Below are 24,298 nucleotides of genomic sequence, written 5' to 3'. Positions count from 1 at the left end.
GGTCCCTGCCCCATAGAGCTTAAAATGTAAATGAAGATGAACAAACCCCACAATGTTGGGAGGGTCAGTGTGAATGAGCATCTAAAATACCAATCCCCATTTTGTCTGACCTAGCCTTCTCCTAGCAGACTGCAGGATGTCAGGGATCTAGAGTGGGATTTAGGGCAAGGGGAGACACTCGCCATGATGTCAGAGGATTCTCGTATCTGCTCTGATATCCCTGACTGAGTCTAGAGTGGTGCAGGGAAATATAATTCCTTTTTGAGGAGGATTTTAATCTTTTGAAATCTGGTTTAAGTCCAACTTGGAATAAAACCCCAAAATTTTGAAATTCTTCACCAGAGGGAATGGGTCCTTTTCTCCAAGCCAGACAGCATGATAAGGCTGTCCTGGAGCCACAGACCCTGTAAGCCCTGGACTTCCCAGCTCAGTGGCAGTCCAGCAGGCAGGCTGCCAAGGAGCCACACAGGTAAGCTGGCAGGTAACCGGGTGGGATTTAAAACCTGCCTGGGTTCCACTGGAACTTCCTCAACTTCAAACTGTCCTTTGCAAAACATTTTGATTTAGACAGATCTCCAAATTCCAGTGAAAAAAATGTTTCACTGGAACGTTCTGACCAGCTGTAAGTGAGTTAATATTGCTCTCTACCTTCAGGCCCCCCTGGTGTGTGTGTGTGCAGGGGAGGGGGAGTGGCTAGTCAGTATTAGCATGACTCCCTCAGGAATTGTGCCTCCTCTTGACAGGAGGAGGGGCCACAGGAGCAGCAAGGAGGGGACAGATTTGGGCTTGTCTTCCCCTTGGATCTCCCGGGACCCTCAGGTTTTGGGATTCTACCTCAAGCTCCCTCTGGCTTCCCTCCTCCTTAAAGGGCAGATTTAAAGGGAACTCACAGCACTTCTAGTCCCACATCCCAGCCTGTCTCATGACTAATTCTGTGGGAGGGCACACTTAAGCCTTGCCTGGTGATGGCTGGAATTAACCTAGTTCAGATAAAGTAAGTTCTCCCAGTCCTAGCAATAATGATCATCCCTCTTTACACAGCCTTAGTAAAGCAAAAACCAGGAGTCCTGACTAAATAATAAAAAAGGAGATAAATGAGATAGAAAGAATCCGAAGGAAGGAGACAAAGATTATAAAAGGATTTAAGAGTTTGGCCTTTGCAGAGAGATCAAGGGAATGTAATACATGTAAGCTAGAAAAAAGAGAAGATCAATAAAGGATATGCATGGCTATAGTAAGTATCAAAGATGGGATGGAGGTACCACTTAAAGTGGTAAAAGGCGGCACAAGTGAGGAGAGATTCTTAAAATGGAGTCGTGAACTGAAATTACAAAACAAGAATACTTGAGGTAGACACTTGGAAAAGATCTTTATCAATAAGTCTGCCTAGGGAACAATTTGTCAAGGGAGGCAGTTAAGAAGTCATCATTAAGGGGTTCAGAAGGAGACTAGACAGGAAAAATCAAATTCATGTTTTGTCCCCTGTTCTCACTTGCTTCGTCCTGGGCTTTGTGATCTGCATTGGCCCAGGCGATCGCAGCTGTCACTGGGGTTCCTAGATTGAAATGTGGTCTTTGATGTAACTGGGGCTTGATCCATCAATTGAGAACCAATGGAGGGATTTGAGCACAAGCTTGATGTGTACAGAGCAGCCTGAGCCATGGAGAAGGTGTAGCTATGTTCTGTACCAGCTGGCATCTATACATCATCTTCACATTCAGTTTCAGGTACAGTTATCCAGCCTGGAGGTGACAAATGCATGGATCGCTGTGGCCAGGTCCTCATTGGGTGGGACTAAGATTCCTAGAAAGGTAGAAGACATTTTTGGACACTGATGCTACCTGGTCACCCAAGTTTAGTGAAGAGTCAAACAGGACCCAAGGCTTCACTCTGCTTTGACAACCAGGGGATGCATGGCTTCATTTGAAGGTGGAGACACACCTTGGCCAGCTCTTTGAAGTTTTTCCTCTGTCTGAATAGCATCACTTTGGTCTTGCCTGGGTTCAGCCTGAGGCAGCTGCTCTTCATCCAAGAGCAGATCTCTTCTTGACATTCTGCTGTCTTATTAGTGGCTGTGATTGCACCAGCTGCAAATGAGGTATATAGTTGGGTGCCATTGGCAGCTGAGGCCAAGCCATCTCACTGCTTCCCACAGTGGTTCCATTTAGATATTGTAGAGAAGTGAGGCTAGTATGGATCTCTGCAGAACCCCACCAGCGAGGGCCTTCACAGAGGAGGAGCAGTTGCCCATCATCACTCTGAGCTCTGCTGGTTAGGGACAAATAGAACCACTGTAGTGCTAGGCCATCTACTCCTGCTGTGTCATGTAGATGGGTTAGCATTTCGCTGTGTCAAAGGCTGCCGAGAGGTCCAGAGGTATGATAATTCCTGTGTCCATAGACATGAGGAGGTCATCTTTCAGTGCCACTAGAGCAGTCTGTGTGCTGTGTTCTCATCTGAACGCCTTATGAGGCATCTGTGTTGGCTGATGTCGCATGTTGTTGGAACTTGATTGTTACTTTTCTCAGTTCTTTTGTCCAGCAACAGGAGGTTGCAGGTGAGATGGCAGTGAAGAGATCTTCCAGGTCAAGTGTTGGCTTCTTGAGGATGGGGTGAGCTATTGCATTTTCCAAGCAGTTTTGTAAGGAGAGAGAGAGAGAGAGAGAGAGAGAGAGAGAGTGTGTGTGTGTGTGTTGCTCAGGTCACTCAGAACTGTGAGCCACTGTTACCGCTCTGCCATGCTAGGGCTGGAGATCCCTTTCTCCCCTCAGCTGTTTCTCTGGCCTCAGTTCCCTCCTGGAACTACAGAACAATATTCCTTCTTCTTGTGGGTTACACTATTAGCAGTTTTAGACATAGTTAATACATCATTTCCCACCAGAATTTCTGCAGGACTGCAATCTAACACACCAACTCTTAAAATGCCTTCTGCACCTCCCATTCCATTTTCCTTAGGCTAAAAGCACAATGGTTTTAAAACTTCCCCATGCAGCATGCCCTCTCCAGCCAGAGAGATCTGGGCACCCGTGTCTCTCCACCCTCGGCATTCTTTGCCATTCATTCTGGCAACTTCAATAAACCTCCCATGGGTCAGACCTTACAAGGTGTATCAGGAATCCTTCAGGTTTCTGCCCTTCTCTGTCTCATGCTCATTAGGCACTCTGGTTTGCACATAGATATCAGCCAAATCGACAACATCCTGTACAGAATGCAAAGATTTATCCCATATTACTTCTCTGATCTCCTCAGAACATATGGTCAGGAAATGTTCTTGTGCAAAGAGGTCGAATAATTGGTCAGAATTCTCACTTTTCCCTTTTTCCCTTTGCTCATTTCCTCATCAAATCTCACATTTTATAAATATTTTATTCTCTATGACTCATATTGACACCTTTTTCTAAATCTCACCTTGTACACAGTACGGCAGTAATGTGAAACCTTTGCCATGGAGCCTTTTTAAATACATTTGATTTTAAAAGCTTGCCTAGCTTCCAGCTCATTAAATACATTTAATGCTTTACCAGACAGCTGTGCAATCAGTGTGGGGACTCCCTTGTCCTCTGGAATTGATGTAGTTCACAAATCTTTTCCAAAGTAATGAGCTATGCCTCGATGCACTGTTCTTTGCAGCTTATCCCAGCGGGGTGTTCCATGGGTGGGAAGCACCTGTGGACTGTGAGATCTGTTCCTGCTCATCCAACATGCTCAGGTTATATAGCCTCTCTTTCTTGGGCTTCTTTCTCTCTTCATTTTTGGTATGCCTCCTCCTGCTGTTATTTTGCTGACCTCCTCTCTTGACTCTCTGGTCCGCTTCTTTGGTTCTGTGATTCGCTTCCCATCTTTGGTATTCGTGCACTGTTTTTGCAGCTTCCCATTATTTATCTCTTTGATCAGCCTCCATCCTGGCCAGTTCTAACTTTGCTGTGTGTAAGTCCAGTTTGACTATGCCAGTGTGACCGCTTGCTCAGGTCACTCAGAACTGCGAGCCACTGTGTTACTGCTCTGCCTCAACAAGAGAGAGCTTTGCTGCACCTAAGCTGTGTGTCTGCCCTGCCAGCAAACTCTTCAGGACTCTGCCAGTCCAACCCTTGCCTTGTAGTAACAGGCAGTGAACCCAGTTTCCGAGTTCCCCAAAGACGTCCTTCAGCAGCATCCAATCCCTCTCCCTGGATACTCACATTCACTGCCTCCATAGAGCCTGTTAGCTTAGTTAAGGATTTCACCCTTCAGTGTAATACACAGCACTGAGATGGCTTTTGTAATAAAACAAGGATAAGTTTATGAACAAAGAACAGATATTTAAGTGATAAGTAAGAACAGAAGACACAGGTATGGTTATAGGTAAAACAAAACACTTTCTAGAGACTATAACTTAGCTTCAGCAAGTTACAATCTTTGTCTAAGCAGGTTTCTCACCTATAGTCAGTTCCAGCTCTCCTTGGTTTTCAGGCCAAGAGGATCCACATTTCATGAGGTCAAAGGGTGCTGCTCCCCGTTCATCCCCAAGTGATGGATGCCAAAATGGTGTTCTGCCTTTGCTTATATTTCCCAGGGTCTATTGTTTCTGATCAAGAGTCAGGCAGGCTTCCTGGGGGTGCAGGCTCCATCCCCCATTGTGATTGCTAAGTATTCTTCCCCCCTGCCTGTTAGCATGAGAGCTTTGTTTACCTTCGATGTAGATGTACTTTTCATTGTCCCCCTGGCTCAATTTACATTGGAGTCATACGAAATCAGGTGAAACAACATTTCTTGGTCTGAGACAGGCGGGGCTTATGAACTGCTTGCAAAACACCTTTTAAGAACATCTCCAGCACTCAACTGTATATCTTTATACACTGCCTATACATACATCACACAATAACATTAATGAATTGCATGTTATTTGTTCATGTGTGACACCTTACATATCATCTTTCAGATACAGATTCTGACAACAGTGTGTCAGGCCCGATGTGATTTATGGTATGGTGTTCCCTCTGGCAGTTGGCTTCCCAGGTTCGCAGTGTGCTTCACTGAAGGAGGCATTTCCCTTAGTAGTAGGCACAGTTCTTCACTGGCTTTCACCATCTAGGAGGGACCTGGATCTGCTTCACAGGTTATGACTTGTCACAGGTTAGGGCTTCTTGAACTTCAGCATGTGTGTTGGGGCCAAACTCAGCTCGGAGTGGTGGGGCGGATAATACAGTCTGGTCTGGGGTGGAGTTTTCTCTCCCATTTAGCATCATATGTATACTGCTGAGCTGCTCAGCAAAGTATACCCATGACATCAGTTTCTCCCTAACACGCAATGGCAGGTTTTTTTTGCAGGTAACCACACATACACCACATCCCCACACAGCTGTTTCTGTTCACTGACAGGCAAACTGGGCTGCAAGAACTAGCAAATGTTTTCACCTTGTGACCATACTGTGAAGATACACCTCCTTTCCCAATAGGGTGTGAGTCTACCATCCCCTGTTCCCCTCTGCCCTGTGTGCTCTGGGGGTGCCCTATCCACATGTTTCAGAGTAGCAGCCGTGTTAGTCTGTATCCGCAAAAAGAACAGGAGTACTTGTGGCACCTTAGAGACGAACAAATTTATTAGCGCATAAGCTTTCGTGGGCTACAGCCCACTTCATAGGGTACATGGAATGGAACATATAGTAAGAAGATATATATATACATACAGAGAAGGTGGAAGTTGTCATACAAATTGTAAGAGGCTAATTAATTAAGATGAGCTATTATCAGCAGGAGAAAAAAACTTTTGTAGTGATAATCAAGATATCCGCATGGTGCATTCACAGGGCCTTGGGCCTAAGAATGAGGCAAGTCCCTAGGGTGCTGTAGGAAGGCGCATGGCTGGCACAGTATTTCTCAATCCTGCTGCTGCTGAATGGGCAGGCAGACGCAGGCCGTTTCCCTGAAGATGCAGACAAGGGAATGGGGAACAACAAGCTTAGTAGGTGACCCTACAAAAGCAAGGAAGAGGGTAACAGAACTTGTGGTCTTCAAGCCACCTCTCTCCCCCTACTACTCCTCCATGTAAGTGTGTGGGGTCCTATCTCCTGTCAGAGGGTGAATGGGTCCCAGGACTGGCAGGGGAGGAATTATGGAGAGAAGAGTCAGAGCCAAAGGCTGTTGGGGAGAAGAAGAAAGGTGCGGCCGGTCTAGGTCTTCTCATATTGGCTGTTAGTGCAAAGGTCATGCCTGCTTGTACAGGGTGTCTCCTCAGAAGCCTTTGCAATGAGGAAGGGAGCAACAGCCCCAGTCAGATGCCAAGAGAGGGGGATGGGAACTGCAGCACGACTTGTCATCCAGATAAAACCGGGACCATGGAAGCTGGAGATGGAGAAGACCTATTAGAATGATCAGAGTCCATTCCCCTGCAGGGGCAGGAGGCAGCCCCTGATTAGGTATTAAGTGGATACTAGACTTTTTATTTTAGCCAAATGGCCTCTTAGTTGACACCTAAGAGGAACTTTCTGCTCTGGAAGCTGTGTGGATCTTGGGGGGTTGTAAAGGAGATCACTGTAATGTTCTCTTATGGCTGACTTCTCTGGCCCAGCTCACACAATGCAAAGACTGTCTCTGAATGACCAATAAATGCCACTAATGCAAAGCTGGCAGTAGGCACTGTCTTTTTGTGAGATGGGGAGGTGCGTGGGAAAGACCTGATAACAGCCATCCTGACCCTGTGTCGCTCCATGTTTTCAGCACGCCTCCTTGGTCAGCTTCAAGTGAGGAATCTTGGGCAAGGAGAAGGGGATATTAGTCGGAGTACCACACTGTGCACGGGCAAGCACCAAAAGTCACATGCTGCGTGTCATCTGCTGTGCTAGGTACCAGTGGCTGGCCAGCTGCTGAGTTTGTAGCTTCACATGACGTGGAAATGGGGTGCAAATTGGCTGTGAGCGAACTGCAATGCCGAGAAGTAACTGACCTGGCCAGGTGGCACTGGCGTCTAGTGTATCCGCAAGAGAAAGGAAATCTGAATTGTGTCAATGACTTGCATGTGTCACACAAGCTATAATTTTCTAGCCTAGGCACCTAAAGTTCATAGAATATCAGGGTTGGAAGGGACCTCAGAGGTCATCTACTCCAACCCCTGCTCAAAGCAGGACCAATCCCCAATTTCTGCCCTGATCCCTAAATGGCCCCCTCAAGGATTGAACTCACAACCCTGGGTTTAGCAGGCCAATGCTCAAACCACTGAGCTATCCTTCCCCCCCTTCCAGCTGCTAAATCCAAATTTAGAAAGAGACTTTGGTAACTTTGAACTGACAGTTAGTGGTGAGCACCTGCAGTTCCCATGGACCTCAGTGGTATTTGTGAGTTCTGAGTACTTCTGAAAATCTGGCCATTTTATCTCTGCCTCAGTCGCCATCTGTAAAATGGGGATAATACTATTTGCAGTGCACCTTGTAGCTAGGTGCTATATAAACCACATGATTTTAAGATGTCTGTACTTGCAAGAGAAACAGCTAAAGCACACAGGATTAAAGAGATCTCAAGAATTTATGGCTCCTCCAAACTAGCGGGGTTTTAAAATGTTAACGGGTGAGATACTTGTTATACACACATCTGTTTACCTTTCTGTGAAGGTGCACAGTAGTGCTATGAATACAGAACCAAGGTTGTTTGGGTAACCTGAACTCTGAGCATTCGTGTTTTACAGTGGTTGGGATTCTTTAGGAGTAACCTTCAGAGATTAGTATTTGTTGTTAACTTCCTGGCTTTCATACAGATTTTTTGTTCTTTAAAACTGAGGTTCTGTTAAATCCCCCCCACCTTCCACCTTGTTATTGATTGGCTTTTAACACAGCCTTAATTCCACTTTACACTCTTTTTGCTGAGGGATGTATATGTTCTATTGCAGCAGTAAAATTCCTGATTCCTCTCTACCTCTCAATGGGGTCATGGGGTGATCCCAGAGGGAGGAATTGGCAGTGGGAAAGGAGGCTGGGGATGTGATCAGGCAGCTGTCCTCTTGCTTCTTCTCTCTTGGGGTTAACTAACAGGTTGATGGATTTTAATGTTAATTTCTCCAGCCAGAGATCCACTCCTTGCTTTAAAATAAGAGAGAGGAAAGGTTAAAAAGAACTAAATTCAAAACAATTACGAAGCCAGCCCCTTGTGCGAGCCCAGACAGAGGAAAAGTGCTGTTTGGTGGGGCCATCACACTCTGCCTCCCATTTGGGCAACAAAACCAGTTAGAAGTCACATGCTAGGATCTTCTTTCAACAGCCTGTGTTTATGTTATGTGGGGGTTTTTTTGGGGGGGGGGTAGGTGGGAGGGCCGGGGAGGAGCGTTTGACATAAATTCTGATTCCAGGAATCCTCCTAACACAGGATATGCAGCAGGGAGCTCAGTAAACAAGACGGAACAGCCGTCCTGTAATGGAATCGGTTCTGCGTATTAGCTGCTCCTTGCTCATGGACCTAATTAGCGCAGCAGCTTTCAGAGCTTGGACAGCTGGGCAGGACTCAGAGGGTTAGCACAGGGATGGGACAAAGGGAAGGGTACAAGGGTGACATCTGGGTCAAAGAGAGTGGCGGGCCAAAGACACCCTGGAGTGAGAGAAGCAGCAGAGAAAACCGATTCTTAGAACAAGTAGCGGTGGGGATCCCAAAGGTCTGGCTGGCTCAAGCAGGTGCCGGTGGACTAGAACAGGGCACGTCAGCATTCTCCCATGGGACAAGGCCGTGGTGCAATGTGATCTGGAGAGGGAGGTGTGGGTGGGGACGGGAGCATAGTGTAGACTTCCCGTATGTACAGTGACACAAGAGCAACAGCTCAAGTGCTCCAAACTACTCAGAACTATTATCGACAATGCTGCCGTGTCTGTGGCGAGGGGATTAGCACTTCTGAAACATAGGGAAAACTCAATCATGCCGGTTGCTGTCTGGTTTCTGATGACTCATTAAGGGCCTCTTCCCTCCCCTGCTTCTACCATACCCACCCTACTAATATTTACTTGAAAACATTCTCTGACCTCCTCTGCCTGCTTATCACCTCAGGCCCCTGAAGTCAGAAATAGCTGCTGGGCTGGTGAACAAACATTTCTTCCCCTCCCCCGCCCTGGTGGCTGGTCTGTCTCAGTAAGGTCACTGCCGTTCTTCCAAACTATCCACATTCATTCACAAATCACTTGAACTCTATGAACTGGTCCACAGCAGGATTCAATTTGTTCCCCATCTGTTTTCTTTCAGAAGTCACTCTTGCTCCTTTTTGGTCTTTAAGCCACCCTCTAGGAGGACGAAAGCTGCTTGGTGCTAGGTGTAGGAAAGCTTTGACCTCTGCTCTGTCCCTTCCCCGCCTGCCTCTCCTCTGCATAGATCCCCTCTCCTGCTGCTGCTGCCAGTTGGCTGCAAACTGGACAGACCCCGGAGAGGTAGCTGAATGTTTGGTGAAGCCATGTTTAGCAGGACGGGCACAGAGGTGGTCAGAGGCTGAGAAGGGGGGGTCGTGCTAAGCAGAAAACCAGAAGCTGGGTCTTCATATTGCCTGTACCCCAAACTCTACAGTGTGCATTCAAAGTGTAATGCAAGAAGCTAGCTGTAGAGCTGGTCAAAGTATTTTTTTTTAATGGCAAAAATGGCTTTGCAACAAAAATGGAAATTTTCATGAAAAAAAAAGTCCATTTTCATCAACTTTTTGTGGACCAAATAAATAAATAAATAAATAAAAGATTTTCTTCCCAGCTCTAGCTGGTAGGCACCACCCTCGGGCCAGCAAAGAGACAGCTAGGCCCCAAGAGACAGAAGAGACGGGCAGTGCACCATGGAGGGAGGCCAGCCAGCCAAGTAATTATATCACAACTGGAACCAAAATCCCGCTTACATCAGAATAGCCAGCACATTCCAGCAAAACCCTGGAGGAGAGCAGTGTAAGAGCCAGCCCAACTAGATCGCAAACCCAGGGGGAGAAGAATCAATGGCAGGTGAATTAGCAGCAGAGCAAGTTGGCAATTTTTCAATGCAAGGTAATATAATTGGATAATGCTGATGTGTTGTCATGAAATGTTTCACTGAATCTACTACAAATTTGACAAAACTTTCTCCAGAACACAGGCAAGTTTCCATTTGAAACCTGCCAGCGTTTCAGGGTCCACAGCTCCAGCAGGAAGCATACCAGCTCTTGGAGTCCAGGCTGGAGCCAGAGCTGGGGTTTGGGGTTTTAAGGTCTCCTGGGGCTGACAGGTTCCCTGCCCTAGAGCAACTACGTGGGGCCTCAACCGATTATGTAGGGATGCCCCCATCTCGATGTCGCCCATGCCTGCTTGGTGTGGCACTCTGTCCCCCTCTAGTGGCAGCTAGACCAGCTACACAGTGGTTCTCAAACTGTGGGTTGGGACCCCAAAGTGGGTCCCGAGCCCATTTTAATGGGGACACCGGGGCTAGCGTGAAGTTTAAGTTTAAGAATCGCTGAGCTAGAGATTGATGAGCCTGCTACAGCCTTGGCTAATAGAGTTGTGTCTTTTAGCTCATGCTGTAGAGCAGGGGTCTCAAAGTCCCAGCCCGCAGCCCATCTGTGGCCCAAGAACCTCCCCACTGTGCCCTGTGGAGGAGACATCCATGCAGCCAGCTCTGTCTGCTGCAGGCGCCACCCCCTGCAGCTCCCATTGGTTGGGGGAGAGGGACAGAGATACCATCACTAGTCGCCGGGCAGACTCAGCCATGGAGGCTGAGTCACTTTTTTCCACAGTGAATATAAACAAGTCAAAATACCGAACACAACTGTCTGATGCACACCTTGCTGCAATCCTGAAGGTGTCAACTGCTCAGTCACTGAGGCCAAACATCAACAAACTGACAGAACTGAAGCGTTGCCAGGTGTCTGGCAAACACTAAAAACTCTCTGGCAGGGGAAGAATTATATAAAGTTGTATGACAGTTTTATTATTTTTAAGAAATTTGAAATAAAAAATACAATATCAATGTTTTCTTTTCTGAACACCTTCTTCAGTCACATTATTGGCCCACTGGAAGGATTTGAGGACTGGAACTGACCCTACGGTAAACTGAGTTTGAGACCCCTGCAGTAGAGGCTCATGCATTATGCTCCAGAAGTCCCCAGGTTTGATCCCAGCCAGGCATGGGTTGCATCTATACATATTAGAATTCTCCATCTTCTGGCACCCATTCCCTGGGTAACCCCAACTCCGTGAGTACCTGAGGACCAGTTAGATCACACCCCAGACCTGAGCACTCTTAATAAACATCTGAAATTGCCAACTTGCCTCCTAGGCTTCACCCGGAGGGAGTGACTTAGCCCTTTTATTGCAAGCTGACATCTGTTTCTAATTATTACCCCTTGTCTAACAAGAGGAAGAATAGGAATGAGCGCCTCTTTTTAGATGCTATCTTGATTGATTTTATAAAGAGAGACAAAGAGAGGGGGAAGAAGGGAAAAGGGTAACCAGCCAAACTGATTCTCCACCAGGTTTCTGCCATGACCTGGGTTCACTTGATTTGGTTATTTTTAGCCAATCCAGAAGGCACACAGTCTGGAATGTCTAAAATGTCTCTTTCTAACCAACTCCTCATCCCTCCCATGGGTTGGTCTGAAACCAACAGCTGAGGAGGGGCTCAAGTGTCCCAGCAACATCCGTGTCCAGGGTGATGTCAGAGCTGTACAGAAGCAGGGACTGTTCTTTCAGGCCTCATGATGATTACTATTCTAACCAGTGCAAAACACCATCATCCATTACCTCACAGACTTGCATTCAGGTCCAAGAAATGAGCGAAGGCTTCATCCTGGGAAGCAGCTGTGAGCTCTGGGGAAACAAGATCGGCCTGTTTGTAATGACAGAATTAAAGCTGAAAACAACAACACTTCAGGCCCTACTGGAATGAATGCCAATTGTAGCAAAAGGTATGATTGTTGTCATGAGGCTTTTTGTGCTGGTCAGTCCCTCTCTTTCTCCCCCACCACTTCCATTCTCCCCTCTCCCCCCTTTCTTCTGCAACACTGCCTGTGTTTCTTCTCTTGGAAAGCAGACACTTTACAAAGTGGTTAGGGGAGAGATCCCACTCCTGTTCAGGTCAATGACAAAGCTCCCATTGACTTCAATGGGATGAGGACTGATCTTTAGGGCCAGAGTTTTGAAGCAGCCTTTACATTTGAATGGGCAGGTTTTTTGACCGTACAGTTTTGGGGTACCCAAGACTTGTATTGGCATGTACAGACAGCTTTTGCAAGCCGACGTTGGGTAGGTAGACCTCTGACTCCCTGATCTAGATGCCAGTGGTGCATGCAAAGCCAAATTCTTGGAAGCCCCCAAGCTTGAGCACGTGTAAGCTCTGCCCCCAGCAATAGAAGATCCAGTTGTGGGAGCCCAGATTTAATAGCTGCTTCAGAACACTTGGCTTTGAATTTTCAATTTGTGATTAAGTATCATCTTTATCTATCTACCATCTATCTAGCTAACCTTTTTCTCCAGCCAAACTCTTTCAGTCTAATCCTTCAATTTATTAGGAATTATTTTCAACCTAACTTTCTTTACCCTGAAAAGTTTTAATATTTTATGTGGTAAAACAAAAACGAAGGAACAACACGAATCCCTGGGATTTTGTCTCAAACGTTGGTTACCACTGGCTGGTTTATTGAGGAGAACTGGCTGGTATATTGGGAATGGCTCAACCTCTTTGCTTCTGGAGATGTCCAGCCACTCAATTACAAAGAAGACCTTGGAGGGCTGTAAAAGGAGCTGATAGAAAGGAGCAAGAGAAGCTAGCTTAGTTGCCTCCATTAATAGCTGCTGCCATATAAGAAGAGGAGAGGAAATGGGAACCACCTTAGGGACTGGAGCCACCAGTTACAAATAATATACTTTCCTAATCTCACTCTTTCAGGTAAGCGACTGGCGGAGTTACACACAAGCTTGCTGCGACACAGATGGGGAAGTGGTCTCCAGGAAACTCTCACTATTGAGATGTGAAACTTTCCTCCTCCTCTCCCCCATATTTTGAAATCAGTCATGCAGCCTGCTTTGTGTAAAGTGCTGAGCTCTTCCCCAAAGCACCAGTCCAAGGGGATTAGTACTGCTGTGAGAGATGCAACCATTCACTCCCTGGTTCAAACCCAACCCAGGTCCCTACCTTCCTCTGGCTGTTCAGTGGGCTTGGTGAGATGACATCACAATTGACATTATTTGGCCTCCTTCTTGGCTGTCTCAGCAGAGGAGCTAAGGGCCTATAAGGCCCAAAGACTGATCTGCCCTCTTACCCAAGAAGTGATCTCTGAAGATCAGCGGGGAGGCACATTGGTGGGCAGGACAGGAGAAGCTTGCATTACGATTGTCCATGCGGTTCCTTCTCTGTGACCAGTTTGTATGGATGGGAACCAAGGACTGGAATGCCTGACAGGTCTGTATTAGCCATCTTGCTACTGGTCTGGTGAATCTAATTATAGAATAAACCACCAGTTTGTGGGATTGTCTTCCCCGTTTCTTGCAGTCTTGCAATGGTGGCATTCTCAGTGTGGACCATCCCAGGCACCTGGTCACAAAAGCAGAATATCAGGGCTGGTCAAGTACAGTCCGCCTTCCTCCCAGGATTGCAATCAATATCTGCCCTCCTTCTCTCCATTCCCTTTGAAGGTTCCATATCTTCTTAAAAGCAGAAGTAGGAAAAAGTACCATCTGGGCTGGGCCTGCAAGATAACAAGGTATCATAGTCCAGCAAAGACGATGCATATGGGGATAGGGAGGATCTCAGTGTTAAGGAGAAGCTAGACTGTAAGGTGTAATGGTCTCACAGGGAGAAGACTGACAGATTCACAAACTGCATGAGACTCAATAGAAAGTCAGGGTGAGAGAAGACTCTGGGGTTACAAATTGTGTAAGATCCCACAACAGGAATAGAACTCCCCCAAAGGAGAGGACAGCAAAGAGGCTCCCAGGGAGGGAGCAATCAAAGCCCTGTCTGGTCAGCTCCACCCCATTGGGCAAGAGACCCATTTTAACATCAGAAAAGCAGATGTGCAGTGCAGAACTTGGGTCTCATTTGAGGGTTTTTGACATGTGGAATCTCCATCACTGGAGATTTTTAAGAGCAGGTTAGACAAACGCCTGTCAGGGATGGTTTAGATAATACTTAGTCCTGCTATGAGTGCAGGGGACTGGACTAGATGACCTCTTAAGGTCCCTTCCAGTCCTATGATTCTATGGAAGATAATGAGGATGGGTAATATCTGTGCAAAGGAAGCATGCTGATTCAGAGAGACTGGTCAGCTAGGCATATCCTAGGGGTGCTGAAGACAGGGAAAATAATCCAAATAGCATGGGGAGTGTCACACCAGAGGCAGAGCATTGCAGGAGGTTACCCATGGCAATGAAAGTTCCTGGCCAAGATGGAGGCAGCGTGGCCACCATGGGCTCTCCTCCGTGGGAGCTAGTGCTGAGTTGGAGCTAAGGAGGGAGTCAGCCAATGGCAGCAGCATTCCTGCTATTATTTGTATCACAGTAGTGTTTAGAGTCGAGAATCGGGGCCTCTCTGTGCTAGGTGCTGTACACACATGGGGCAGGTCCTCTGCCGGCATAAATTGTCATTGCTCCTTGGGCGTCAAAGCAGCGGTTACAATTTATACCAGTGTAGGATCTGCCCCACAGTGCACAAGAGATAATCCCTGCCCCAAAGATCTTACAATCTCAATACACAAGGGGGGGAGACAGGAAGCACTACAGTGCTATCCTGAAGGAGAGGAGAAGGGGGAGGAGGGGAGCAGCGGCCTCTTTGGATCTGCAAAGAGACCCTGGTTATGAGGCCTGAGTCAGCACAAATCTTGACAGATCAATGATAGGGGAAGCTTTGGGGAGTCAAAAGTTGCCAAGATTCTTGCCTTCTACTCAAGAAACCTGGCCCAGCTTTCTCTTCACACACTAGACCATGGCCTGGAGGGGTGCAACACTTACCTACCTCTGCTAAACACCTTTCTGCTGATTCTGCTTCTCCCTGTCCCATGAGACCACAGGCAATGCTCAACACAGGAACATTAACACCTGTCAATTCCCCTCGATGGCTTCTAGTGTACAGGGGTCTTGCTAGTACAGTGCTGAGGATTAGAGCAGGTACAGGAACCAGCTGGAGGGTGAAAAGCAGAAGTAATAATAACACTTAGCTCTTATATTGCTCTTTCATCAGTAGGTCTCAAAGCACTTTACAGTGAAAATAAGTATCATTGTCCCCTTTTCTTACAGATGGGGAAACTGAGGCACAGAGCAGCCAAGTGCCCGAGGTCACCCAGCAGGCCAGCAGCAGAGCTGCAAATAGGTCACCTGAGTCCGAATCCAGTGCTCTGCCCACTAGACCACACCAGGGATAAGTTGCTAAAAGTTCAACAGCAGGATCCCAAAGCACTTTAGAGTTTGCATATTTACAGCAGAGATTACTCACCATTGAAATGCAGCCACCTCTGGGTGAAACATAGGAACAATTTTGTGCCAACAGCAGCATTACACCATGAGAGAGTGCCCCAGTACACGCTAGTCGCCTCCAGCAATTCAGTGTCTGCTAGCATGCCTAGCCTCCTGCTTGGGCATTGGTTCAGTAATGGCCCAGGGTACGTCTACACTGTAGCTGAGAGTGAGCCTTCCAGCCCAGGTAGACATACTTGAGCTAGCTTGCTAATAATAGCACTGTGCACATTGCGGCTCTGATCCAGACCTGGTCTAGCCACCTGTGCTCAGACCCGGGGGGTCAGGTGGGCTTGAGAGTCTGACTGCTGACAATTCCACAACGGCCATGCACCCTTTTAGCACCCTAGCTCGAGTCTGGCCAGTAGGAACCTGTCTTCCCGGGGCTGGCGGCTTGCTCCCAGCTGCAGTGTCGGCAGACTCTCAGAGGGAATCACCCTTCTGAATCACCAGTGACAATCCCTTTTGCAGTGTCCTTGGGACTCCACCTGCCACATACTCCCCAGGCTCGACCCTGTTTGGTTTCCGAGAGGTGATGAGCTCACAGCCCACCATGGTACAGCTACCAGGAAAAGCGTTACTGATGGCGTGGGCCAGCAAGAGCCAAACTCAGAATCTCTCAAGTCACCTTCGGCAGGGGACCCCTGACACCACGTCAAGAGTGAAGCAAAACAAAACAAATCCCAAAAGAGGCTCCAAAGAAGAGAGTGAAAGTTCTACCCTCATGCTTCAGATGGTAAGCCCGTAGGTTGTACAGCACCTAGCACAATGGGGTGCTACAATAATTAATGATAACTATTAGGGATTGGGATGAGACCTATGGAGGCTGGCTATCTTGTAGCTGTCCACTTTCTTGCACTTGCTTCAGAAGCATCTGGTGCGGGCCACTGTTGGAGACAGCATTCTGGATTAGATGGACCATGGGTCTGATTCAGTCTGGCAACTTCTGTTCCTAACTGGCTGACACAGATGAGGAAAGAGAGAGGGGACATCATTACCTTTCCCCTCTTCCCAGGTCTGTCGGGGAGCAATATCTAATGAGGTGGAGCAAACTGTCTTGCAGAGAAGTTTTGTGAGCCTGGCACCCACTAGCAGACTGAGTTTAGATTAACTGAGACAGGCTAAGATCTAAAACACAAACCAGTGCAGGACAAAAGTCAGATGTACAAACCCCAGTCCTATGTTGGAAACCTCTATCATCAGGCTACCGTCACCAGCTCTAGTATCTCTCTGATATGGGATTGTGGAGGGTACTTGGATCACTGAATAATTTACATGCTGTCTTGCTTGCACCAGATGCAGTTTTTTTGGCTGCTCATGTTTCAATCTGATGGTTGGCACAAACGAGCCAAATTGAAGTGCCGTTGTCTTGGCTTTTTGAGGGTTCCTCTTCTGTCCTTCCACCATGGGAAAGTGAAGACCTCAGTCCGTTTGAGGCACTAGATGGCTGGGTCGACTGCAGCTGACACACACAAATCTCGGTGTATTTTGTTTTCCAGGTCCATGATTAACCTGCCCTAAAAGCTTCATTTTGCCAGCTGGATGATTTCATTCTTTAGCATGTCAGCTTTTCCCTAGGATTTCCAGTGGATCACTCTTTTTTCAAATGCAGTCTGTCCTCTTAATAGTGGGTGAACGGTCAGCAGGTGAAAGGTTGGTTGCTCTTCCTTGTACATTAATCCTTCCATCTGTATTTGTGGCTCTTCAGTCTCTGCTCGGCTCAGGGAAGGTTCATGTTTCCCCAACCTCTACCCCATTAAAGTACAAAGGAAACATTCTCAGGTTTGTTCAAAGTCCCCTTGAAAAAGAAGCTGGTCGTGTGCTGACCTCATAAAGAAAATGTTTTCCATGACTTTGCTCAGTGTTTCATACAGGGCTCTGCACCTATAGCTAAACCACAGCTCATAGTCCATGGAGCAGGCCTGACTTTCTGAGGTCTGTGTGCATTTATGTGTATGTCTGCAATTGCACCCATGGTCCCTTCGGGCAGTTATACCTGGTTTATCAGTTCAGCTGTAGTATTTACAACTGCAAATCAGGCTAAATACCCCCTTCCTGCAAATAAATACAGACAAGTAAATGTACGGCAGATATACCTCTGAAGGATTAAACAAATTCACTTTAGTTGGGGCTGTGTCTTTCTTGTGTTCACTGTTTGCAAATGTTCTAGTGAACATTCATATTCATCCAACCAGCACATTTTACGCAAATATTGCAGACTATTTGCGGAAACTCATTCTGAATCACAAGAATCTGCTGCAGAAATCTGATTCTAACAGTTCTCCTCGTCCTTTCAAGGACCATGTGACCTATGTGTACTATCAAAACAGCTTGGATGTTGAATATTGCACACTTTTCTAATGAATTGTTCATGAACCAGCTGTGGACCAAAAGTTAGTTGCCAAAATTACCTGGCAGGTCATTTCAAATCTCAGAAAAATTGGAGAAAACTGCAATCTGTTTGTGACCAATGCACCACCAGCAAAAGAGGTGACATTCACTGACTCATTATTAATAATTCACTCAGCTGTGTTAAGGAACTATCCTGAACTAATAAGGAGTGGACAAGATGATCCAATAGATATTTCCCCACTCCAGCTTCTCTGATTCTCTTATAATACCATGGTTGCGGTTTTTTGTACATATTTGTCTGACATCTAGGAAGTAAAATAGGGTCCTTAAAGCTGATTGGAATATAAATGTGTATGGCAGCTCCTTCTGCTGCTGCTGATCAGCGAGGGGGCCTGGCCACTCTATTTACAGTTCAAGCCTATATGGGTGCTGAAGTTCAGAGCTATTCCTAGACAGATCAATAATTCACAACCACTAAAGTTCAGTGCCTTTCTCCCAACCCCACGGCGCTGTAACGAGAGACGTTGTCATTTTCCTGGACTTTGAAAGCACGGAGGGGCTGGGATGCGTTTGGTTATCTCCCAAAACCATTCAGTGGTTGAAGGGGGGCTCCTGGCAGATTGCATTTCATGTCATCAGTTATGCGATTGAATCCACAGGGCACCCCCTTGTGGCAAAGGAGGCAAACTTGAATGAACAGAGAATGAGATGCACATATTCTGATTGTGAGGGTTGGAAGTGCCTAAGGGCCCTAATAATTATACATAGACTAGTGGAAGCTTTTGTGTCTTGGTTTGGCAGCAGAAAGAAAAAGACTAGTAATTTCACTGAGCTTTTTAAAATTCTTCTTTAGTCATCTCTTATGTGTCACAGAAATATCTCTGCTCACGCTGACTTGCATGCAGGTACACGCGTGCACACACACACACGAGTTGCAACGACTTGTGTATGCTGTAGGGGGTTTTATATGTCACACATCGGGGTTCACATTTGGTTAGATGTATAAATATTATCCACTCTGCTTCCAGGCTCCTCTTTGGGGCTATAGCTCATTTTGAACAGTTTTTGGGAGAGGGAACGGGGGGTAACTTCACTGCAGTGTAGTTGTTTGTTCTGCATTCCGTGCAAACAATAAAACATCTGTTCTTGAGTCCAGCAGCTGGCCTAAAGTGAAATGACGTTAGCATTAATTATCCTCTGGGATGTGGGGGACAGGGCGATGGTGCAGAGTTCCTTAACAAAAAAATAGCAAACCAAAACAACAGCTTGTATGTCTGTATTAAATATCCCAGCCTACGCTCAAATAACATGCTTGCTCAGGGGTGAACCAAGAAACGCCAGAGCTTGAAATGCAAGGGGGAGACTCTAGCCTTATTTTAAACACATAAAATGAGCTTGGGCCATCTCTCAGTCTTATGCCAGCACATCACCACAAGGTTCAGTGGGGATACATCAGTGGCATGGATTGGAGACTTGGGCTATATAGTTATGATGAGAAGCTTCCGCAGTTGATATAGAAATTATGGACCTTTCAAAGTATTACAGGAATGGTGAGTTCATGAATGCACAAATTACAACTATTTTAATCTAACACGTTTCTATTCAAAATATGTGATGCTCTCAACAAGGATCCAATCCAGCACCCACTGGCATGATGGAAAGACTCCTATAGACTTCAATAGGTTTTGGATCAGGCCTTAAGAGAATCCAGTAGAGATAGACAAGAAACCAAGAACTGTGTGGCAAATTGGACCTGTACGTGATGGCAAAAACCCTTGGGTTCCGGAGCTCCGTGGTGGCATAGATTGGAAATGCAGCAGCTGCTTCAGGTACATTAAAAAATGGAGGCTTTAATTTGATTAACTATGCAAAGGAAAATCAGTGCGGTCTCCCTTATTTCTTTTGTTATTAAATTCCGTTTATTTCGCACTGGCCCCCAAGTGGCAGTATGCCACAGAGTTTTGTACTAAAAATTAGACTGAATCGGGAAATGTTTTTTGGTCTGGTAACACATCGCGATGAAAGCAAATAAACGTTTTCATCAAAAGTTTTCTTCAACAGTTTTTGGGGGGTTGTCCAAAAAAATCAACACTAAACATTTTCCAGCAATAGCCATCCAAAACCAGCTGGGTTTCAAGATTTCATGGTTTTGATGAAAATCCTCCAAATTTTGTCAAAAACAGACTTTACCACAAAACATCCATTTTGATTAAAGTCAATTTTGTCCCCCCACCCCACCCCCCAAAAGGCCTGACTGAAATTTCCACTAGCTCCACTGGTGTCTTGTAGACACTGTTATGGGGAAGTGGAAGATTTTGGCAGCTCAGAAGGGGACCATTGGCGTTCATGGACACCAAGAAGCATGGAGGAGGCAGGTTTGGTCACTTTGGAAGTGGATGATGTTTTGGCTCAGGGGAGAGTATGAATTTCTGTTTTCACTTCTCCTTATAAGCAGGTCTGGACGTGGTTTTAAATTTTTGAGAGTGAGGCCTTGAACTCCTAAATTTCCTTCCTCAGCAACCCTTAACAGCAACCAGGTGTCTTTGTGCCTCCTGTCCCTATAGCTTTCCCTGCAGCTAATGAATGAATCGCTCGGTGTGTCTGCTAGGATGATCAGCAGTGAAATAGCTGGTAATGTTGACATTCAAATTGTCATAATTAGGTTTCACAGTCAAGATCCCATTCAGGTCAGTGGGGCAGTTCACATCTCTCAGAGCGATTGTTTCAGGCTGTCTTCAGACTGAGGCTGACATTGTTGTATTGGTTTACATTTAGTTCACAGCTGGTAGTATTGCTATGCAACTACAGCCAGGTAGGCTACTTCTGCCCCCGCCCTCTCTCTCAGTCAGATTGTCCTCACCACCAAGGCAGCTTCCTTCTGCTGTTCCCCATGCCACCTCTGCACAACACACCTCCAGCACACAATATGTGGAGGTGGGAGGCATCTAGAGAGAGGAGAAAGCACCATATGTCTCTGTGACTGGTTTTCAGACAGGAGCAGCCAAGAACTAGTCACAGGATTCCCTTTCTCAGCTCCACTGAGGGACATGATGCTGGGAGCTCTGATGTAGACAAGGATCCTGCAGCAGCCAGTGGTTGTAACACTCTGCGGTTTAGATTGTGCTGAGTCAGTCCAGGCTGTTCAAGCCTCAGCCAAACACGCTGAAACTGCTGCTCCAGGAACCTCCCAGAGGCCTGCCCCTTACTGTGAGTCGAGCAAGCTCTGAGTCAATGATGATAGAGTGGGCTCTGCAGTAACAGCCAGAATGAGCTGGCTGCGATGCAGCAAGACCAAATCCATAGCGTAAGAGCATGTGAAATTTGTCAGGGCAGCAGCCAGATTTTGAAAGTAAACATACGTTAAACAGTGAAGGCCAGAGGGAGGATAAACAGAAAACCACCTTATTCAAGAAAGACCCTTGGCAGCCGCCTGCAATAAAGAGGGAAAGTGTAGATGAGCTGGAATGCTTTGTTTAGTTTATATTTAGCGCTGAGCAACGTCCCAGTAGAATTTCAGGATCCATAAATAGGCACTGATGCAGAAAGGCACCTAAGCATGGCAATCAGGCCTTGTCTATCCTAGCAAGTTGTATTGCTTTAACTATACTAGTGTAGGTAAAGCGGTCCAAGCCTCTGCGTGTGGGTGCAGTTATACTGGGCTAAAGGTGCTTTCTACCAGTATAACTATATCTGTATGGGAAGCAGGGCTTTGGAGCAGAGCCTGGAGCTGGAGTGCAGAGCAGCTCCGGAGCAGTGGAGCTGCAGGTTTTTGCCTGGAGCTGGAGCGGAGCCAGAGCACAGGTCCAAAGCCCTGATGGGAAGGAGACTAGCTATACCAGTATTCGGCATCTTTTATACTGGTATAACTGCTTCCACACTAGGGCTTTTGCTGGTATAACTATATTGGTTAAAAAATGCCACCCCCTCACTGAAATGAGTATATAGCTGTAAAACTTTCAAGGGGAGACCAGGCTTAACTTTAACTGGTGTCAATGAGACGCCGTACATGTGTAAAGCTAGGCATGTGCTTAAATACCTTGCAGATGCAAGGCTGTGGAGATCAGATCTAGCTGGCAGGATTTCTTTTAGTTTCGTCTTCTTATGCATGTCACATAGGGGCAAGGCAATAGCTCAGATTAATAAACCCCCTGGAAGGAAAAAAAAAGCAATGACAATTTGTCTGCAATGTTGCATCCCTGGGAGATTTCAGAGTAGCAGCCATGTTAGTCTGTATCCTCCGAGCATGCTCAAATAAATTTGTTAGTCTCTAAGGTGCCACAAGTACTCCTTTTCTTTATCCCTGGGAGAGAGGCTTTTAGCTCCCTTGGTGGTGATGGCCCTGTATTGCCCCAGTCCCCACACACATTCCCAGCAGCGTGTCTCCAGGGAGTGAGAGCATAACGATTTCTGCAGGCTCATGCATAAATCCTGCCTTCATAGTTCATAGACTGCTGGTATGGCTCTCCACTCATCCACCTGCCCACAGGCCACCTGTTTAATATCCTACCGAGAGGTCGCGAAACTTAGACCGTACAGGCACAGGTGTGTGGTCAAAGCAACACCGGCAAATCAGCCTTTCATGTTCTTAGCTTCCCACCTTCTTGAACAACTGACTCCTTTGTAAGACACCTCAGCTGAAGGAATAGGAGCTATGCTGTGTTATGTAAGACTGAAGACAAACATCTGCTGGCACGACTTCGCCCACGCCTTTTGCTTGTCTTTTGCTGTAGGGATTGCAATATTGTTTTGGCATAGCAGGTCAGGCAGGTTTGCCAAAGTTAATATGCCGTTGGCCTCCTTCACCCCTCTGTTACAATGGTTTTATGCCAATGTAAATTCATTCACAACTATGGGCTAGCGTGTATGCTGGGCACATATTCTGCAAGCACAAAGGGGTACAGAAGCTGCAAAGGACCTGATTGCAATGCCCTAACCCTGTGGCTGGTTCTACACTGCCCCCAACCCCCAGATTATTGCAAACTAGAGGCTCTCCTAATCTGCACTTTCTGGCCACAAGCCCCCAGGGGCCAATGACCAGCCAACATATCAGAGCACAACATGCTGTGGGCACATACTTTGGTGGAGTGGCTGCTAAATCAGGGAACAGCAGCTAGGGAGATCCAGCCAGTTTCTGTCCCTCTTTCAATGCCAGTGCAGCACAAAAGGCATGGAGTGGGCCAGAGAGCCTGGATTAACACTAGTGTTAAACTGTATAGTGTGGTGGAGAATCCGGTTCCTTCTATATAGAGATATATATAGGAAAGGATTAACAACAGAAGTAATGGGGTGGGTAGATTGAGTATGATGGGCCTGATTCTCCAGTGCCTTTCACTTAGTGCAGCCATTTACCCCAGTGCAAAGCAGGTGTAAAATGCTGCCAGGTCTGTGTGGTAGTATATGCCCTATACCTTACACTCACTTTTTGCTGGTGTAAATGACACCCCGGGGTGCAGGCACTAGAGAATAAGGCCCACTGAACCTGTTACCTATTCCTGCCCCAGCTCCCCTCTAGCCCCCACTTACCTACACTATTCCGTATATTGGTGGGTTATATATTTCATTGCTTATGTAGGCTGAGCTGCACACCCAGCGAGGGGTCCTTCTTCCCCACTATGACCAGGCCCCACACCTGCCTCAGAGAGAGGCTGGCCAAGGTAGGGTATGAGATGAGAGGCCTGACTGGTAGGGTTGCCAAATATCTAATCCCTGAAAACTGAATACCTCTGACCTGCCCTCTTCCCCTGAGGCCCCACCCCCTGCCCCACCAATTCACCTGAGGCCCCACCCCCTACCCCACCTGTCCCCCTATTCCCATCACTTGGTTTCCACCCTCCCTGCCCTTGTTGCTCGCCTCCCCAAATCCCCCAGGACTCACCTGCCGCCTTCAGAGCCCAGCTGGGAGGAGCTGATGTGGAGCCTGCCCACCTGTCCAATTGGGGCACAGCAGGGCATGGTTGGGGTCAGTCCCCAGAATGAGGGGGTGGGGTGGAAAAGCAGGGAAAAGCAGCACGGGAGGGCATCCCTGGAATGAGGGCCCAGGGAGGGGAAATTGGGGCATAGTGAGGTGTGGGGGGTCGGTCCCTGGAGCGAGGGGCCAGGGTGAGGAAATCAGGGCAAATTATGATGTGGGGTGGGGGGGTCCATCCCTGGTGTAAGGGGCTGGGGAAATCAGGGCACAGTGGGGCAGGGGGGTGGCTGTCCCTGGCGCGAGAGGCTGTGGAAATCAGAGCACAGCGGGGTAGGGGGCAGACAGGTTTAAACCTCCCCCAACCAGATGCTGCCAGTACCTATTTTGGAGCCTGGTCCGGGAGGCAGCCAGTTCTCTTCATCAGGCTCAGGGTTGGGAAGAGCAGCAGCTGCTAAACCGATCCGCTTGTCCAGGCTTCAGTAGCAGCTGCTGCTCTTCCCCTTCCCCGTGGCAGAGGCCAGTTACTGCAGGTAATCAGACTTTTAGCGTCCGGCAGCTGCCAGTTTGCCTTTTTGACCGGACGTTTTGGTCAAAAACAGGACACCTGGCAACCGTACTGGCTGGGGGGGGTGGACAGATT

General features: G+C 47.2%; 1 long non-coding RNA gene across 2 annotated transcripts; it reads right to left on the bottom strand.

Moving 5' to 3' along the window:
- Positions 1–5,457: 5,457 nt before the first annotated feature.
- LOC140915934 (uncharacterized) lies at positions 5,458–24,126 on the bottom strand. 2 transcript variants are annotated; one of them, XR_012160326.2, is made up of 4 exons: positions 24,038–24,126; positions 14,898–15,066; positions 11,694–11,759; positions 5,458–8,048 (listed from the first exon to the last, which is right to left on the bottom strand). It is a non-coding gene; the product is annotated as an uncharacterized LOC140915934 (long non-coding RNA). The 2 variants fall into 2 exon arrangements; XR_012160325.2 differs by having other exon boundaries at positions 14,902–15,066.
- Positions 24,127–24,298: the final 172 nt, after the last annotated feature.

The sequence above is a fragment of the Lepidochelys kempii genome, chromosome 8 (genome assembly GCF_965140285.1).
Source record: "Lepidochelys kempii isolate rLepKem1 chromosome 8, rLepKem1.hap1, whole genome shotgun sequence".
Taxonomy (NCBI): Eukaryota; Metazoa; Chordata; order Testudines; family Cheloniidae; genus Lepidochelys; species Lepidochelys kempii.
This window is presented reverse-complemented; position numbering and strand designations above follow the sequence as displayed.